The following is a 6909-nucleotide window of genomic DNA, read 5'->3' on the forward strand; positions in this document are numbered from 1 at the left end:
AAAAAAAAAAAAAAAAAAAAAAAAAAAAAAAAAAAAAAAAAAAAACTTCCCCTTTAACATGTCTTCTGAGTTTTGGATTGAGAGCTGGGAGGGGATGTGGTGGCTGAGAGGCAGACCCCTGTCAGGCACTGAAGCAGCTCTCCACCAATTGCAGACATGCACAAAATGGTCTTTAAAAGTCAGTAATTATTTGCAATTTTTTTTTCTTGTTAGGTGTTGTTAGAATTAGCCAAAACTCATCCTAAGCGTTCACCACCAAATGGMAGCTATCGAAACATCCAGTTTTCAAAAAAATAATCTTTTTCTGTGTTCCCATTGTTGTTGTTGCTGTTATTACAGATAATAACGATAATAACAGCACTATCGAGAAGCTAAGTAATCTCCCAAGAGAAGTCAGCTCGAGTGAAAGTTTGGCATGGGGCTGGCTCTGCAGAAATCTGGGTCAGCTCAGCTACACTCACTGCTTGCCTTTTCCTCACAGATACTGGCATGGCCTCTGGAGGGAATCAGAGGGAGCAGAAGTTATTAACAGTCAGCCATCAGAGCATGTACAGCTGCGTTGTTTAAGATCTTGTGCAGCTGAACTGCCAGTGAGAGAGAGGCACATTAAGTATGCTGGCTCTGGCTTTCCACCCTTTCAGAGAGTACCTTGTGCTTAGATCCTGCCAAGTAGATGCAACAGCCCTCCTGACTTTCTCACTCAAAGAAATTTCTCAGTATCGTTTCCCACCTGGAACAAAGCAAAGAAGACCCCCCCCCCCAAAAAAATCCCATCAGCGACTCACTATTTACTCATGTTTGTTACAGAGAGCTCAAGATTAATATTTAAAAATCACTTAGTAAAGTTCAAGAAATTAGCAAAAACATAAAATTGGTTATAAATAAATACAACACCCTTCATAAATTGAAATGCATTTATCACTGGATTGCACAGATTAAATACCTAAAAACTGTTCTGATTGCTAACTGCAGACAAAAGTTACATGCGGAAGGGATGTACAGGGGGAAGAAATCTTTTCTTGAACATTTCAGTTACAAATCATACATAATAGTTCTTAATGCTCAGGTGCATGAACAGCATTGCGTGTAAAAATTAGGAAGCTGCCAACACCAAAAGCAGGAGAGTAAGTCTGCCTTTAAGGCAAGGCAAACTGCACATTTTTCAAAACCTGTTCCTACCTTTCCTGTGCAGATAACGAAGACTGCAGAGAACTGTTGACYGAGGGTGCAGGCCATGATTTACTAGTGTAGACGTATTGCTCGTATAGGCATAAAGCCTCAGAARACAGAAATATGGCAGGGTGAGGATGAATTCTTCTGTGATTGATCTGGTGACCACTGCAGACACTGCAGGTGGGACAGCTCTCTTTTGTGCCAGTTGTTCTGATTCAGGTCCAATATAGGACAGACRAGCAGAGAGAGTAGGTGACTTTAGAATCAGGGTGCAAAAAGCACATGGGCAGAGAGACTTTCTCAAGCCCACTTCAAGGAGGCAAAGGTCCCAGGGAGTTGGTTGTCTGTATTTATCAAGTTTTCCCTCTTCCATGATGTCATCTTTGTATCCATTTTCTTCCCAAGTTGCAAAGCATCTGGAGACACTTAGAAGTCCTACAGACCCTCTTACTGCTCTCTCTGCTTCTCTCAGCTTGCTGGGCTGGCATGGGACAGGCTGCTCACCATGACTTCCCAGCTGATTGGCTCAGCTGGGGAGGAGTCTCCTTGCCCACCTTTCCGATGAGTTCTCTCTTCTCCAGCACAACTGAGATGCTGAGGTTGGGCAGGGAATTTCACCCTCTGGCAGGTTCATCTCAAGGGCTTCTGCCARGGAGCCCTGTACCCAACCTCACAACTTCTCTATTCCCATCTACAGAAACACAGTCAACTTATCCTTGCGAACCCTTCCTCTTTTATCTACCTCTTTTCTGGAAAGACACAGAGCAGCTGATGTTCTTCAGCCTTGTGTTTCTTGAGGATGACTTTKGGCAGCATTGTTAGTTCTTCTTTGCATGGATGTGTGCAGATGAGGGGTTTTACACCTTCTGTAGATATCTGCCTTAAGTTTTCTTATCCCTTATACCATCCTTCAACTTTGTTCTTGTCTGATACAAATTAATAGCCAAATCAGCTGAAAAAATTCCCCCAAAATCAAACTCTTCAGCCAGAGATTGGTTTCAGCTGTTTGTTTATAGAGAGTTGGCTGAAAGATATAGACCATCAGCAGTGCTGGTAAGAATTTTTCATTTTTAAACTATGAAAATAACTAAGTGTGAAGACTTCCAATTTTTACTGCTGCTTATTATTTTGACCAACTTAATGGCTGGCTTAAAAAGTTTCAAATTTCAGAATGTGATGTTTCAAAATGTTAAGAAATCTCAGTTCAGTGGCTCAGCTCAGCCACTTACATTCAGCTTTCTTGCTTTTTCACTGACTGATTTTCAGGCACTGTTTCTGCCTAGAATTTATTGAAAGCTTCAAGCAGGATTACTGAAAATGAGAACTATCACTGTCCCTCAACTCAGCTGAGTCTCACTGGTCAATGGCTCTTTCAGCTGAGATAGGACTATATGAAATGAGAGAAAGTTGAGAGAAAGTACTTTAAGTATTGACCTTTAAAGAAGAGGTTGCATGAATCTGCAAAGTATTTTCATATACAATACCACTTCCCACTGGCATATGCCCATTTTTCTACCTRTTGGTGCTCATACGTTGGCTGAAGGGCTATCTGCGCCTTGTCATGAAAAGACCTGTTGCAGTAACATATATTGTGAGGTGTTGCATTGTTTTGCCTTGGATTCTGCAGTTTTCTAATGGTCTCAGTTTTATGTCCATGGGCAGCATCAGGTGATACAACCACTGGCAAAAGGCCATCTCTGGGGCTGTAACAGGAGAGAGTTTTCCTCGTAAGGCAGTCTGAGTATCTGAGTTTCAGAATCAGAGAGCCAAAGAAAGAAGAGCCCAGAGCCTTCTGAGATAAAGCAAAAYTGATTTCTTTTTATTATTATTCTCTCCTGATGCAAATGAACGCCCTCTCTGGCTTGACCCTGAATTCGTTTTAGCTGAATGCCATTTTAGCTGTAACAGGAAACAAAAGAAAAAAAAATGGGGCAGTATTTTCCAACTCCTTGGGGTAAGCTGCAAAGGTTTGATATCTTCTTCCTCAGCCATGTATTCTGTGTCACAAATGGACACCACACCGATGGCGGCAAGCTGTAAACTGCTTGGCAGGGGAAGTTCTGTTTCCGAACCCTGAGCAGATTAATGCAGATATTCTCACAGAGCCTTCTGGGGGAGAAATCATGTTGCACCCAAAGACATGTCAAGGGGAACAGGCTTTCTTGAATGAGTTTCATGCTAGAACAGATTTACTGTTTGATTAAAAAAAAAAAAAAATTTTAACCGCTACGGCTGATGGGTTGCCATTTTCTGCAGAGTATGTGGAGAGTATGTATGATATCCCTCACCAGCTACAGAACTTTTCAAGCATACAGTGCAACTCTCCAGGCAGAGTAGATTTTATATCCCATTCCTCTAGGGTATCTTGAAATGAGAAGAACATTAAATTGTAAAGGAAATGAGTCTGTGAAAGACCCTATAAATAAATTTCGATCATGTTGGCCAGGGCTGTCTAAATTTGCCTGGAAAACATGATGGTTCGTAAGTTGTGCAAATAAAATAGAGTCCATCTGTGTGGACATTCACTTGAAGGCAGTTTTCCTGATTTTACCCGTAGACTTGAAAGCTTGAACCTACTGGACAGCAAAGACTGTTAGCCAAAATTAACATCCTGATTTGAAGCAGCAAATCTTGCCTACTTTTATATAGTTAAAAAAAAAAGTTATAAAAGATATTGGCCTTATCCTGTTCCACCCAAACCTTGGCCTCCCATAGAATCAAAACTCAAGMTTAGCTCTTAGCAAACGTTGCGATAGCAAAAGAAAGCATATATGAGTTGTTGGCACTTTTTCAGTTTTGGGTAGCGCTCAGTTGGCTAGCAGTCTAGTTTCTGTGGCCTTTCCCAGTGATGCTTGCATCTTTGCAGCAAACTTTCCAGCAGCCATTTTGGATGAGTTGGGAAGAAGAAACATGCATGGGCACTTCACATCTGCCTGAGCACGACCAGCTTCTGCTCTCCAGTAAAGCTCAGAAATATCAAGTCCAACTGAATCAAAACCAACAGTCTTGTGCTGAAAGTCTTAGCTAGAAATACTGCTAATGTGCTTCACTTAGCTATTAGCCCTGAGTTAATTTACTGTCTCTATTTTTGTGATGGGCAAAGGATCTTCTAATCARAGTGCTTCTTTATGCAGTGCTGATAGACATCTTCATTGATGGTCTRTTTCTTTGGTCTTCAAGTTGTTCTGGAGATTTAAGAACAGGATTATCCTACTGAGAGTCCAGCTGTTTCAGCTAGTCTTTTTGCRGTGCTGGTAGACTTTTCTATGCCCCTAGTCTACCTGTAGCACTAGGCTGGGTGGCAGCCCAGAAATATAGAGGAGAAAGGACCAGAAACCATTTAAGGCTCCTCTCTCCAATGGGTGGGAGCCTAAGAACAGCAGCAGGGTGGACACACACACACATCTATTCCAGACTCAGGTTGGTTGGAGTGCCTTCTGTACACTTAACTCTTTTTTTCCAAACTAGCCCTACAAAACAACCGCCAAAAAACTATTTAAAGAGCTCTATTAGTAGAAGCCAATCTCAGCTCTTCAATACAAAGACAATCCAGAGCATCAGAACGGGAACATAATATGTTTGGATCAGCTGCACAGTTCTTTAGGCACACAGTATCCATCACACCGGCTTCAGAGGGCGGATATCCTGGTTGAGGCTGCTAGTCCTTAGCTTTAGTGTATCTATGAGGAAAAGGCATAGCGAATAAGAAAAGGAACTGCTGCCTTTAAGCCACACTTACAGATGATTATAAACAATAAATCAGTAATAATGAGTTATTCTTTGTTTATTTCATCAGGTTCTGCTGTGTGCTCTGATGGTTTCTGTGTAGTATCTGGCGTTCTGATTTCTCTGGAGCGGAAAGAGTTCTTTGTGATGGACAGAATGGATAAAATAAGCAGATGTAGTGATTCAAAGCTGGTCTCTAGGGCAGGACAGTTAGAAATAGACCTGATATTGATTTTATATTCATTGGCAGAAGGCAGGAGCTACTCCGCTGAAGTTAATCAAATTAACTAGGTCTGATGCCAGAACAAAATAAATTTGAATCTTCAGGACTCATGTACAATTTGCATAATGGAATTAAAATAAAGCTTCTAACTCTAGCTGCAGAAATGCTCTGCAGAGAGTTAGAGACTGGGCTTGCTGTTTGGGATTAAACAAAGGGACAAGCAAGGCATCATCCATCACATAAAACAATTCCATTTTATCTGTTCCTGCCCAGATTAATCTGTTTTCATCACTGTCTTACACTATGGCCACTCAGCTGTTTCAGTTAGTAGGAATTTTACTTAACCTCTTTCTTCTTTTTTTTTCCTGTCCTGTTTGCATGTGAATTAAGATCCTCCAAATTTTCATGCTGGCTTCTAGGTTTGAGCAAGCCCCACAGTTTACAAAGTTCAAGATAATATCTCAACATTTTGCCAGGRTTTGAGAGGCAAGCGGGAAGAAGAACATGAGAAGCTAACGCAAGTCACAGGGGAGCATTAAAATAAAAATCAAACAAGGTTCCTGTGAAACCTTTCCCACAGACCAGGGAAAGGTTTGCAAATCTTGGCACGGCGCTTCAGCCTCAAACTGAACTTGCTCATGTTTTGTCTCACRGAAGAGCCTGAGTCATTCGAGATGACCTGCAAAGCTCAAGCAATGCCTTTCTGCTGGCTYCAGAGGGTTTGGGATTAGAGCTGGTACACGGCTCTAATTAAATAGGTTGTTCCCAGAGCAAGGGCTGCAGGTGGCAATAGCCAAAGTTTAATGTTCTGATCTGCTGAAGTGTTTTGTATGTCCTTCTCTAGGTTGATACACCAGAGCTGCTCCAGGGCACACGAGCACAACTGTCCCCTGAATAGCCTTTTCCATCTATGGTGTGTCCCAGCTGCTGCACCTGTCTGGGGCTGCCTGCTGCCTGAACGTCTCTCTCGATAGCATTCAGTAGTGATGGGCAGCGACACTGTTTTGTAAGGGAGCCAAAAGGCAGTGTTTGCAAGAATGGAGTGCAAAGGGTTTGTCCGAATTCAGAATAGATTTGCAAAGCTCCACTGAGGCAGGGCAGGGCTGGAAATCGGCTCCAAGTCTAGCAAAGAGCACGGGGAGCAGGAACAAAAGAAAAAGTTAGGGAAGAGCTGCCCCAGATGAGCATTAGTAGTGAGGGGGTCTTAAAATCTGGCTACTTTTCAGGCAGGCCTCCCTGTCCAGCACAGATTTGACAGAGGTGGGCTCTAAGGCACAGTTACGCTCTCTTCTAAACAGGGTATGCCTAGAAAAAGCAAATGAGTGTTTTAACAAARTCTGTACAACTTTCTCTTCTTTCTTCATCCTCATCGGCACTTTTTTCCTTCCTTTTCTTACCAGATGAAAAGGGGCACATTAGAGCAACCTCAGCACGAGAACCTGGGATTCAGATACATTTCTSTTGGTTCCCACAGAGCAGCTTCTCCCTGTGACTGCAGCAATTGTTTTCCTGGCATATGAACTGAGGAATTTGATGGCATTTGATTATCTTCCTGCGACTGAGGGTTAATCATTCTGGGCTAGTGATGGGGAGTACAACAACACAGATGTGTTGGCATCAATATGGAATGAAACCCCGTCCCATGAAAATTGACACCAAAATGTCTTGATTTCCATGGAGTGGCATTCACCCATAAATTCTGAAAAGGGTAGTGATTCAGATAACTAACCTCACCCTCCCTTCATCTCCGAAACCTTACTTGTCACCCATATTTTCCAGGGTGGCTT

The sequence above is a fragment of the Rhea americana genome, unplaced genomic scaffold (genome assembly GCF_003343005.1).
Source record: "Rhea americana isolate MKP2758 unplaced genomic scaffold, rheAme1 scaffold_192, whole genome shotgun sequence".
Classification (NCBI taxonomy): Eukaryota; Metazoa; Chordata; class Aves; order Rheiformes; family Rheidae; genus Rhea; species Rhea americana.